The sequence below is a fragment of the Pseudorca crassidens genome, chromosome 10 (assembly GCF_039906515.1).
Source record: "Pseudorca crassidens isolate mPseCra1 chromosome 10, mPseCra1.hap1, whole genome shotgun sequence".
Taxonomy (NCBI): Eukaryota; Metazoa; Chordata; class Mammalia; order Artiodactyla; family Delphinidae; genus Pseudorca; species Pseudorca crassidens.
The window spans coordinates 56,275,187-56,288,859 of record NC_090305.1 but is presented as its reverse complement, the minus strand read 5'-3'; the positions used below and the strand labels follow the sequence as shown (position 1 = coordinate 56,288,859).

General features: G+C 40.0%; 1 long non-coding RNA gene across 1 annotated transcript in view; it reads right to left on the bottom strand.

Annotated features, from left to right (window-relative positions):
- The window catches only part of LOC137233079 (uncharacterized), a 107,656-nt gene that overhangs the window by 12,743 nt on the left and 81,240 nt on the right, over nt 1-13,673 (bottom strand). Inside the window, exon 2 of the long non-coding RNA XR_010947284.1 lies at nt 4,708-4,802. This is a non-coding gene — a long non-coding RNA (uncharacterized lncRNA). The remainder of the gene's footprint in view (nt 1-4,707; nt 4,803-13,673) is intronic.

Genomic DNA, 13,673 nt, shown 5'->3' with positions numbered 1-13,673 from the left:
TTTTCCAAAATGCTTTTTGTAGATCTCTGTCTTGGTGGAATGAGCCAATCTCTGCTCTCTAGAGTATTCCCACTCTCATCTTTTGTTTTTCCTCTATTGTGTTTGATTTATTAAGATTTAACTTATGTACAGTAAAATGCACCATCTGAGATGTGAAACTCAATGACATTTATACATGCATACACCTATGTCGCTATCACCCAGTTCAAGATGTAGAGCACTTCCATTATCCCAAAACGTTCTTTAATTCCCATTTCCAATTAATCCCCTCCACAGCTCAAGAGTGAATCACTTTGCTAACTTGTGTCCCCATAGATTAGCTTGCCTCATTTTGAATTTCATGCAGATGGACTCATACAGTTCATACCCTTTGTGTCTGGCTTCTTTTACTCATCATAATGCACTGGAGATTCATCAATGTTGTTGCGTGTCAGTAGTTTATTCATTTTTATCACTGAATAATATCCCACTGGGCAAATATACTACCATTTGTTTAGCCATTGTCCTGTTGATGGACATTTGGGCTGTTTCCAGTTTGTTTTTTTTTCTTCTAAAGCTTCATTAATTTTTTCAAAGGAGCCATCCCATCTGTTTTAATCTCTCCTTCCCACCACTCCTTTGCATATGTATCATTCTCAAGACCTCACCCAAACCCAGATATCTTTCCTGACCACAAGAAACCCCATCGCTACCTTCCTCCTTTTATCTCCTACTGCCAATAGACTTCTGCTGTCTAGAACTATTATATGCCGGAGTCACGTGCTGCTTTAAGCTATTTTTTCCTGAGGCAGAACTCCCCAAACTAGACAGAAAGCTAGAGCAAGGCAAAGACAGTGTCCTATGTTTCCTTGCAAGCACCATAGCCTCTAGCTTTACACCACAGGCAATATTTGTTAAACATATAAAATTTTAACTTCATATAACCTTCATAATAGCTCAATAGCATATGAATATTAACAACATTTCATCAACAGAAACGTAATTAAGTAGGTACCTCCTATAAGCCCGGTGCTCATACCTGAATTCCATTACCAGCTTCACCACTAACTATCTAGGTTTACTTGACAAGTTACACAGCTATTCAAAGTCTCAGCTGCAGTGCCTGTAAAGTGAGACTATTAGTTCTTATCAATAGGTGGTTTATTTAAGGTATGGTGCTTTGCATAGTGCCAGGAACCCAGACATGCTTAATAAATATTAGTCATTATTATCTCATTTATTTTCATTAATATCATTCAGTTTTTAACCAACAAGGACCTACTGTATACCATAGGGAACACTGTTCAATATTCTGTAATAACCTAAATGGGAAAAGAATTTGAAAAAGAATAGATACATGTATATGCATGACGGAATCACTCTGCTGTACACCTGAAACTAACACAACACTGTTAATCAACCATACTCCAATATAAAATGAAAATTTAAAAAATCATTCAATTTTATTTAATTCTGTGGGTTTGGCAGCATTCCCACCATCATTCTCTCTCCCCTTATACCAATAGTACCACACGACGGCCAGTTAGGCTGGCTTTCTGCCTTTCTTCATTAATACGCACACTCCATGAGGAGAAGCGCTTCGCCTCTTTTGTTAATCATTCTATTCCCATCCCTAGAAGAATGCCTGGCATACAGTGGATTTCCAATAAATAAATATTTTTTGAATATGTGAATGAATGAATATAATATCCACCATTTTATGGGTGTGAGACTGAGGCTGAAAGCTGTAACTTAGTAAGTCCTATGGCTCTGAGGTGGACCCTCCTTTCATCTATCCAGCAAGCCACCTCTCTGCTGAATTTGGCCAGTAGTGGATATCCCACTACTCAACCAAACGGTCTGTCTGTCTGAGGCAGTTCTGAGTTTTAGGAAGTTCTCCCTTATCCTGAGCTGACAGCTCTCTCCCTCTGCAAAAATCACAGTGGCTCTTAGTTAAAAAGAACCTCAGGTAAAGGTCCCAGTGCCTGAGCACTGAGCAGTTCCTGTTTGCCTGAAATGTCATGCTGGAGGCAGCATTTAATTCAGATGAGAAGTGACACCCACGTCCTGATGCCTCAGCTGCCAGCAAAGGGCCACTGACAACTTCCATTACACAGAAGGGTGAGCCAGGTGTCCTAGAAAAACTCCAGCTCCTCAAATCCCATCTACCTAATTAGATTCTCTCTGCAGAGTTTGCTGGATCCCTTCCTCTGTACCAGGTCCTAAATTCTGCTTTAAAACTGTGCTGCTTCAGTGCTGCAGTCCTGTAAAGAGCGAGCTTGCAGTGGGGGATCAGGGGAACAGCAGGGACTGTATGACAGGAAGGATGAAGGGAAGGGGATTTGGAAGAGGGAAAGATGAACACTGAAATGCACCCACTTTCATACTTAGCAGAAGATATCTGGTTTTAAGGCATTGATTTGTGGGATGTGTTAACCTCGATCAAGTTCACAGTTTTGATATTTGGGAGGGAAAAAAAATTCTCTCCATCACATCTTGGGTTCTGGAGGATGCTCAGATGTTTGACTTTAGAAAACCTTTAAATGAAACTGTTATTATTAACTCTAGTCACCTTGGCCTTCTTTCTTGTCCTGGTTCTGAGAGTTGTATGCCAGTGGTTGGAAAGGTATGTCCCAGGTACATGAGGCATGTATTAAAGAAAGAACTGCAGATCTGCTCTTGAGGAGTGATGGCAGAAAAGGCCCTTTGAGATAGTCATGGGAAAGGCTGGACTAATTTCAGCCTCTTGCACAGATACTACAACACTGACATCAAAACTGTGTTTTTGTGTATTTGTGTGTTTACTTGCATGTGAGTTGGAGCAACTACAGATCAAGAACAATTTAGGAAAACATAGAGTAAATGTTGTTATGAGTTCAAAGTAGAAATGATACGCCCACGTTGAGCATCATGTTTCACATAAAGAGAAATGTTAATACACTGATGTCACTATATTTTGCACCCAGAAGTCAAGACATATGATGTGACAATGAGACATCCTTTTTGAAATTGAGAAAAATCTCAGAAAATCTGGGTCCTATATGAATGCCTTCTGTATGCAGAAGCCCTCAGTACGGTCCTCAGTAAACACAAAGAGCTCCTATATCTCCTCAGTCATTTCTGATGAACAAAGGTTTTCTTTAGCCATGTGCGAGGCCCTCAGGAGCGGGGATTCAGACATAAACAGAAGCTTGCAGTAAGTTAGAGGAGAAATGATGTTTATGCAGGTAACCACAGGACATGGTCTAGTGATGAATGCGCTGTAAACCACCATAGAGAAGTTGGACTAGAGCACCCCATGGGGAGAGATTATATATTACCATTAAATGGTGGCTGATGACTCATAATATAAACCTATAAAATCATTTTAATGTAATTAATTTAAGGAACGGAAAAGGAAGGTGCCCTGAGGGATGTGTGAGTTACATGAGCGAAGGAGGCTTTTCCACGCACTCAGGTGTTAGGGGATCCAGCACGGTGTTTGAGGGCCGAGGATGGGAGCAGGTACCAGAGGAACAGGCACTAAAAGGACAAGGGAGGCCTAACTGGAGAGTGTTTGAATTGTCAGGCTGAGGATTCAAGCCCAGATATAGGAGGTGCTGCAAGAGGCTTTTGAGCAACAGAGTATAGGAAAAGCCTTATGTTAGGAAGGTCACTGAAATGGCATTTACAGAGACTGGTTCCTCGTTCCTCTTCTGCTTCTGCCAGGTGAGGCAAGGGCCTCTTGGAAGAGGTGACATTTGAGATGATACTGTGGCAAGAAGATAAATATGAGACTGAGGAGAACAGAGACAAGTAGGGCAAGAAATACCTAGTCTCCATTCTCTTCTGTAGCCTTTCAATCAAGCCCAGCTTAATCCTCCAGCATCCCTGCTGGGGCTACAAGAACACCGAAATGGAAACAACTGCTCACTAGACCAAAGCAGCCTCTGGTGTCTCAAGCCCTCAGCCTGCTCAGATGCCTTGGTTCCAGTTCCAAACAAGAACCCCTCACCCTTTTCCTGAAGTTCTTTTATGGGAGATGAAAGAATGTTTTAAAATACCAATGACGTCTATGACAGAATTCAGATATAGGTTCAAATTAAAGCATCACTTTAATCCCACAGACAGGAGTTGCGAATCACTACAGCCCTGTGTCGGGCCACTGCCCCTTTAAGAGACTCTGAGGCTATAGAAGTGGAGAGAACTGATGGAAAAAGAGACACATGGCCTAAGAAATAAAGAGGTAGGAAAGGGTCTTGCAGAGGGAAGAACAGAATATAAAGTCAGAGGGCTGTCGACTGCTCCATTCTGACTAGGACCAATTCTATACTTCCATTTTTGGAAAATAAAGCTCTTCAAACTTTAAGGAAGGTATAATAGTGTTCCTTAAGAACAATACAAGGTCTTCTCTTTAAGGTTGTATCAGTATCAAATGTCAAGTTCATCTCCTGGTGCTTATGCATAGCAAGTCATTAGTGAGAAGATATCACACCTACACATGCTATGATAATAGATTATCATTTTTTACTGATGCAGTGTCATCTCAGCATATTATCTTCCATTTTTATTCATGGGCAAAAATGAAGCATTCATTCATACTTGAAATTAAAATAACTTTTAACATTAGAAATGTATTGTGTGAAGGAAATATATTTTTGTTATGGTCAGTAGGAAGTGAAATCTGTGTGGAATGTGCACAACATGAGGAGACAACATGTGTGTTGAAATCCTTTCTCCACTTCCTACCTTGTGTGTGACATCAGCCAAGTCCTGGTGACATTTCTGAGTCTCTGAAGCTTCACATATGGAGGGGTGGCATCAGTCTCCCGTGATTCACGTCACTGTGGTATAGAATAGGAAGAGAATTCATAGTCACCTATAAGTCCTCAAGAACGGTTAGATACATCTGATCCACTATACCCACTAACTAGACTCTAAGCTGTGTATAAAATGAAAAAGGCAAAAATGCCTACAATCTCACGTTTTAAATAATCTGTGTAGGTAAATTTTCTAATTAAAACATGTCATGGTCAAGTTTGGAAAATTCAAATAATGTAGAAAAATACAAGTAGTGAAGCAAAGTGTCCTTCTGCACATTACAAGTCCCCTAGTCCAAAGTCACCATGATAACAAGCTCATGTAATTCCTTCAAGACAATTTTTTTTGTGCATGCACCAATGTATACTTGTTTGTGAATATATAGATAATTGTTCATATTTATGCAAAAAATAATGTACATCTTTGTTTATTGCACTTAATAATATATGTTAGAGATCTTTCCACAAAGCATATATTATCTATATCCTCTTCCTAGACTTCCTATACTTTTTAATGGTTATAAAATAGTCTATTATAATATTTATTTAGGTTTAAACTATATTTTATTTGACCATTCCTTCTCTTCTGTTATTTGTTATATCATAAACAAAGCTGTGGTGAACATTCTAGTTCCAGTAACTTGGCCAACTTTTCCAGGTATAAATAAAGAGATTGGAATTGCTGAATCTAAGCACTAAGCTTTTTAATTTCCTCTGAAGAGAAGTAATAATTCCTCATCTTTTCAGTATCAATATTATCAAATTCAAAAATTTTCCCAGTTGAATAAATTAGAAAGTTTATCCCAATTTTAATTTCATTTCAATGTCTTTAGTTAGGAGTATGTTTTAGCATATTTTCATTTATTTATTTTTTAAATTTATTTAGTTGAAAATCATTTAAGATACTTTCTCATTTATTAATTGTACTACATTTTTATAGTACTGTTATAGAGTCAGTGAAATAAATGTTGCAAATATTTATTCTCTAGTTTCTCATTTATGTTTTGATTTTGTGATTTTTTAACATGCAAAGTTCAGAGATTTTATGGAGTTACTTTTATTATTATTTTAATTTAAATCTTATGAAATCTGAATCTTACATAGAATACTTCGTCTACTTCAAGATAATGTCAATTCAGTCATGCTTAATGTTAGCATTTTTGTGGTTTGTTTTGAGGTTAAAATGTGTCAAACTGAAAGTTATTTTGGTATAAGAAGCAAGGTAGAAATCCAACTTTAAAATATACTAGTACAAACAATTAGAAAATTCAGGAGAACTTTTAAGTACTAAAATTAATAAATAATGACAAGTCTTCTGCAAATACAATGGTTCTCTATTTAACTATTATAGGTACAAGTGTGTATGTGTGTGTGTGTTTAGCAGAATTTTAAAATTTCTTCATATAAATCATTTTTGTTAAGTGTATACAAAAGCACTGTTTATATACTTGACTAAGTGTATAATTTGTATTTATTTTATTTTCACTACCTGATTATTGCTCACACATAGACATTTTTTGAGAAAATGCTTTTTTAGCATTTATGTAGGTAATACTAATGCTCTTTTCTTTCATGACACATTCATATGGTGAATTATATTTATTACTGTATTCACCAATCACAGTACAGTTGCAGATAATAGAAACCAATGTCATGATTTTAAGCAGATAGTATTCAAAACCTGGAGACCAGGTCTGAGCTGACCCTCTTGATCCTCCCAGAGCAATTGTGCAGGGATGATCTTCCAAAGCAGCTGCTGCCTTAGCCATACCAGGAAGCAGGAGAAACAGGAAACCTCTGAGCCAGCAGCTGGCTCCAGGATCACATTACCTTAGCAGGGGCCCTGGAATCAGAGCCCTGCCTCCACTCCTGATGACTTGAGAAAAATCACCATTTAAGCTGAGATTTGGATAAAGACCCCCGTGGTCATAATTGTGGGTCTTGTTAGCTAACATCGGAATTATTAGTCACGTCTGTCTCTTTCCCGAAGGGAATGTGTAACATGGCATCTTGAATGAACCAACCTACCACAGTTACTACGTTACTATAACAGTGGGCCGCACCTGCGTACTCGCTGTTGGACAAAACTAACATTATACTCAACTCACAGCATGGCTGGTAAATGGAAATCAATTCACAGGAAGTATCTAGTATGTAAACAGACAAGTGTGGCTCAGAAGAGGCAAAGCTTCTTTCCTTCTCAATAATAAGAACTATATCGCATCATTTTCATTTCCCAGGCTTTTAGAATTGCCATGATACATGGTGGGCACTCTCTCACACTTGCTGAGGGTGTGAAGTATTATTACTCATATCCTTAGAACTACCTTGGACCAACCTGGCATCTTTTATCTCCAACCAGCCATTTCCAACTCACACTATCCCTATGTTCTACCAATCCTTCTTCTACGATGCTGTTGTATCTAAACTTTCAATTTACCAGCCATGCTGTGAGTTGTGTAGTGTTAGTTTTGTCTTAATTTGTGAGCTTTTTTTCAAGGAGTGCAGTTTTAAATGTCAGAGTGATTCCCTGCCAGCAGTCAAGATGAGCAAAGTCATCAAAGAGCAGATACCTGGAAATGATTCCAAAGTGGTGGTTTTGTCCACCCTCTACCCTTCCCCTCAAACATCCTATACTCTACTCTCTTTCAGGTCTCAGCTCAGTGCCACTGCCTCTGCACAGCCTCTTCCTATCTCTGACACCAAAGGAACAGGATCTACATCTTCTTCTTTCTATTTTTTAATTGGGGTATAGTTGCTTTACAATATTGTGCTAGTTTCTGCTGTACAGAGAAGTGAATCAGCTCTATGTATACATATATCCCCTCTTTTTTGGATTTCCTTCCCATTTAGGTCACCACAGAGCACTGAGTAGAGTCCCCTGTGCTATACAGCAGGTTCTCATTAGTTATCTGTTTTATACATATTAGTGTATATATGTCAATCCCAATATCCCAATTCATCCCACTCCCCCTTCCCCCCCTTGGTGTCCATACGTTTGTTCTCTATGTCTGTGTCTCTATTTCTGCCTTGCAAACTGGTTCATCTGTACCAATTTTATAGATTCTATACATATATGTTAATACAATATTTGTTTTTCTCTTTCTGACTAACTTCACTCTGTATGACAGTCTCTAGGCCCATCCACATCTCTACAAATGACCCAATTTCATTTTTTTATGGCTGAGTAGTATTCCATTGTATATACGTACCACATCTTTTTTTAAATTAATTTATTAATTTTTTAAATTAATTTTTTAAATTAATTAATTTATCTTTTTTTAAATTAATTAATTTATTTATCTTTTTTTTTTGGCTGCATTGGGTCTTCATTACTGTGCATGGGCTTTCTCTAGTTGCAGCGAGTGGGGGCTACTCTTTGTTGCAGTGCGCAGGCTTCTCATAGCAGTGGCTTCTCTCGTTGTCGAGTATGGGCTCTAGGCACGCGGGCTTCAGCAGTTGTGGCATGTGGGCTCAGCAGTTGTGGCTCCCAGGCTCCAGAGCACAGGCTCAGCAGTTGTGGCGCATGGGCTTAGTTGCTCTGCGGCATGTGGGATCCTCCCAGACCAGGGCTCAAACTCATGTCCCCTGCATTGGCAGGCAGATTCCCAACCACTGGACTACCAGGGAAGTCCCTGTACCACATCTTTATGCATTCGTCTGTCGATGGGCATCTAGGTGGCTTCCATGACCTGGCTATTGTAAATAGTGCTGCTATGAACATTGGGGTGCATGTGTCTTTTTGAATTATGGTTTTCTTTGGGTATATGCCCAGTAGTGGGATTGCTAGGTCATATGGTAATTCTATTTTTAGATTTTTACGGAACCTCTATACTGTTCTCCATAGTGGCTGTATCAATTTACATTCCCACCGACAGTGTAGGAGGGTTCCCTTTTCTCCACACCCTCTCCAGCATTTATTGTTTGTAGATTTTTGATGATGGCCATTCTGACTGGTGCTAGGTGATACCTCATTGTAGTTTTGATTTGTATTTCTCTAATGATTAGTGATGTTGAGCATCTTTTCATGTGTCTCTCGGCCATCTGTATGTCTTCTTTGGAGAAATGTCTATTTAGGTCTTCACCCATTTTTTGATTGGATTGTTTGTTTCTTTAATATAGAGCCGCATGAGCCATTTGTATATTCTGGAGATTAATCCCTTGTTCGTTGCTTCATTTGCAAACATTTTCTCCCATTTTGAGGGTTGTCTTTTCATCTCGTTTATAGTTTCCTTTGCTGTGCAAAAGCTTTTAAATTTCATTAGGTCCCATTTGTTTATTTTTGTTTTTATTTTCATTACTCTAGGAGGTGGGTCAAAAAAGATCTTGCTGTGATTTATGTCAGAGTGTTCTTCCTATGTTTTCCTCTAAGAGTTTTATAGTGCCCAGTCTTACATTTAGGTCTTTAATCCATTTTGAGTTTATTTTTGTGTATGGTGTTAGGGAGTGTTCTAATTTCATTCTTTTACATGTAGCTGTCCAGTTTTCCCAGCACTACTTATTGAAGAGACTGTCTTAATCTACATCTTCTGAAGCTCCACAGTGTCATCTGTGTGTCTCTTGTGTCCTGTTGTTTACCCAACCACGGCTATTTATAAGTTTTCTTATCTCTGTGACAGTTAATAAATTCCTCATAAGAGATCTGTACCCCCCCCTCAAAACCTGACTACATCTTGCACAAACAAGTGTTCAGACAATAAGTGATGAAATTAATGGAATGGAACTTTTCCACAGCAGACTCTTGCAGGTATGGCAACATCTATTCACCAATTTTATTTATTTCACCAAAATTTGATAATCAGGATAAAAGCATCTTCCCAAGAAGTATAATTTTCAGTGAGAGAAGATTGTACTGCACGAATTTTAATGAATTTTTCTAGTTCGCAATGTTAATTGGATTACTGATGGTAATTAGAACTGAAACATGCATCAAATCCTACACGTTTAGTTACATCACACTTGTTATTTCCAGTGTGAATGCAAAACTAAGTATCAGAAACACGTTTTTTAGAGAGTTCAATTATTTCTCTATCTGGTAACACATCACAGGTTTGGAAATCTGGATGGTATTATGTTCCTCTTTCCCAGAAGTGTGTTTTGAACACGTTTCATAGAATCTGATAGAGTGTCAAAATGGTCAAGGGATTAACACACGTTTAGCAGTTATGACCCAATCTATGTTTCTGCTTTCACTTTTTTTTTAGTGTACCAAAAGGTTTTTGAGACGGTAAGGAAAAATATTGCTCTGTCAAAGCCTCTTCTGGACCTGCAGTGCCACACTGCATTTGAATCATTTGGGGATAATTTTTGTAAGCCAGCCACCCAACAGAGAATACCCTCTGGTTGAATTTCACAGCATAGTACAAAACTTCCTTCTTTTTAATTTTTCAGTGTAAATTACTACAAGTAATTCACATGGCAAGTGATAGGAAAGATCAATCTAATTATATTAAAAAGTTTGGTTGTCAAGAAAGCATGTCCCAAACCCTGTAGCAGACACAGCCATCATTCCCAAAGTCTGCCTGCTGCCAAGTCTTCGCATCATCTGGTGGGAATATAAAAATGCCCACCTGCAACAACAGGACAGTCAGAGTCAAAGAACTCACACCTGGGACACAATACAGGGATTTGATTTGATTTTTTCTTACTTTTCCTGGTCTTTTTATCTTTCTTCCTTTCGCAAATCCACTTTTTTTGTTTTTCTTCTCCATCTTCCAATTCTCCACCGAATTTTCCCATTTCCTATTTCCTTCCCCCCTCATACTCTGTCCCCAAGTGTAAATTTCATCATTAACCTTTCCATCCATCTATGTTTTCATCAAAGCTTTTTTTTTTTTTTTTTTTTTTTGCGGTACGAGGGCCTCTCACTGTTGTGGCCTCTCCCGTTGCGGAGCACAGGCTCTAGACGTGCAGGCCCAGTGGCCATGGCTCACGGGCCCAGCTGCTCCGCAGCATGTGGGATCTTCCCGGACCGGGGCACAAACCTGTGTCCCCTGCATCGGCAGGCAGACTCTCAACCACTGCGCAACCAGGGAAGCCCAAAGCTTTCTTTTGTAACAGAACCAAACTTGGGTCTGCTCTCCCAATGTGCAGCAAAGCCAATCTACTGACACCTGGTTGTTGTGAAGGAAAGTACAGAGTTTATGGCAAGACACTAAGCAAGGAAACCGGGAAGCTCATGCTCAAAAGACCCAATTCCCTGATGGCTTTCAGGGAAGAGTTTTTAAAGATAATGTGAGGGAGAGGGTCACAGGGTGTGTGATCAGCTCGTGCACAATTCTCTGATTGATTGGTGGTGATGTAACAGGGTGATATTTGGGGAATCTCAATCATCAACCTTCTGGTTCCAACCTGTCTGGGGTCAACGTGCTGGTGGTCAGCATGTAGTTAACTTCTTCCACCTGGTAGGGGTTTTAGTATCTGCAAACAACTCAATGGCTCAGGATACTATCTGTACCACTTGATAAGTAACTAAAGGTCTTTGACTTTGTTTCATGGCTATTTTGTCTTGCTTGACTGTTTTCCTTTGTTTCTGCATTTTTTTTTCATTTGTCTGATTAAATTTGCTCTTTGGAACTCAAGGAAGGCCTAGGAGGCTAAAGCTCTTTTACAAACAAGGTGTGGGGGGCTTGGACCAGGGGGACTTCTGTCCCTGGGAAGGCCCTGCAGGGTCCTGCTCAGTTTCACTTTCAGCCAATGAGATGTTCCTGGTCTAATGGATATAATTAGAAGAAGCTCAAACATGGGAAGAGGACTGATCTCTGTATCCTACAAAAGGGAGCTGCCTGAGGGCATGGGTTGAGTTGTATTTCCAATGCAGACTGGCAAGGACTGTATCAGGAAGGTCTCATAAGCCAATCCAAGAATAGCTGAATTTCCTCAGTGCTGGAGGGAACATTGTTAAACAAGATGGTGTCATAATCAGATTTATATTTAGAAGTTTTATTATGTTATCAATGTTCAGATAAATTAAGGATGTTGTAGCGACAAACAGGAAGATATAGAAACACTGTTTCAAATATATTTTCATTAAAGAGAAAAGAAGTGTCAAATTTCTAAACTGACGTAATAGTGGTCAGAATGAGAAGGTGGGGCACATGAGTTGCTATTGGTTGGTTGGGGTGGATAGGAATGAGAGTACTGGAGGCTCCCTGAGGTGACCATGTGAATGAAGTCACTGGAGAAGCAGAGAGAGGGGACTTTTAACTTCCTATGGAATTAGCAGTTCAAAAGAACCCTGGGCCATAGTTCCGCAGCCAGGCATAAACTGTGGTCATGCCATATAAAGAGTAATAAGACAAGGCCATGCTGGGACCATGTCTAAAACAAGGCAGAGTCAAGGTTACTCTACAACCACAAAAATAGCTAAACATCCCCCTGTTCCAACTAAACTGAAGCACAGAGTGGTAAAGTAACTTGCCCAAGATGGCACAGCTAATAAGGGGCAGGGCTGACATCCACTCTTGAGCAATTCAACTCCAGGTGCTGCCTTCCTAGCTACCACTCTGAGGTACATGTCACATCAGTGAGAGCTGTGATACAGAGATCATGGAAGTGTTTTCAGAATGCTTGGGAAGGACACCTAATCCAGACTGTCAGTGATGCAAATGAAAGGTGGATAGTCAAGGAAGCTGTAAGATACTCCCCTATTATTCCTTTACAAATTAGAGAGGCCATTTAGTCTTATAACACTAAAAATCTTCCCTGTAATTAAGAACTTGGCTTGGTTGACTCTTCTTGTTTAAATGACAGGTCAAAACCTTTCCATTCTAGCTAATGGTTGCAGATTCAATCGACCCAAGGATTTCTGGAGGATAATGATGAGGTGCTGGACTCAGTTCGCCGGAGGCACTGCCTGGAGGTTTTAACTGCCAGGACATCGTTTAATAAACTGGGACAGCAGGAGCATTTCCGTTATTTTTAACCTGCCATCTTGACTCATTTTAAACCTTTTTAATCAGAAGAAGTTTCCCTAAGTGTTACAGCATTCTAAAACTGCAAGCAGAAAGGCAGGAGTGGGGGTGTGCTGGGGCATCAGTGGACAGGCTGTTTCCAGCAGAGAAGGGAACTCTGACCCACGTGAGGGCAAGAAATAACGAGAACTTGCAGATTTCAAAGAGGAAAAAGTTAAGTGCCAGCCAAGAGCTGTTTAACTTTCCCATAATTTCTGCAGGTTTAATGAGAGGCCAAAAAGAGAAAGACATCGCAAATGTTTGCAAGTGGACGTCAAGATCAAGAAGCCCCAAGTAGGCTTGGGGCTTCCCTGCTGGCACAGTGGTTAAGAATCCGCCTGCCGATGCAGGGGACACGGGTTCGAGCCCTGGTCCGAGAAGATCCTACATGCCGCGGCGCACCTAAGCCCGTGTGCCACAGCTACTGAGCCTGCGTTCCTAGAGCCTGTGCTCTGCAACAAGAGAAGCCACCGCAATGAGAAGCCCACGAGTAGCCCCCGCTCGCCGCAACCAGAGAAAGCCTGTGCACAGCAACGAAGGCCCAATGCAGCCATAAATAAATAAATAAAAATTAAAAAAAAAAGTGTAGGCTTGTATCTCTGAGTCTTTCCAAATTGATTTTTTTACATCCCCCACTTCTCTTGGATGGGAAGAGGTAGGGTAGGTACTCCTGGCTTTTAGGGCTTTTGCCTCCACTCAGTCTGCATAACATGCAAAGCGCTGCTGCATACACAGAATACAAAGAACAGTCACTGCCACCTAGAGGGATACACTCTGGAAAGGGGAACATAGAAAAAACAATGACAGGCAAAGACCTCCTTCTGTGACTCACTAATTCATTCAAATATTTACTGAATGTCTGCATTGTACAGGTCATGGGGACTTAGGGACCAATGAACCACTAACCCTGTCTTCAGGAAGCTCACAACCAGATGGGGAAGAA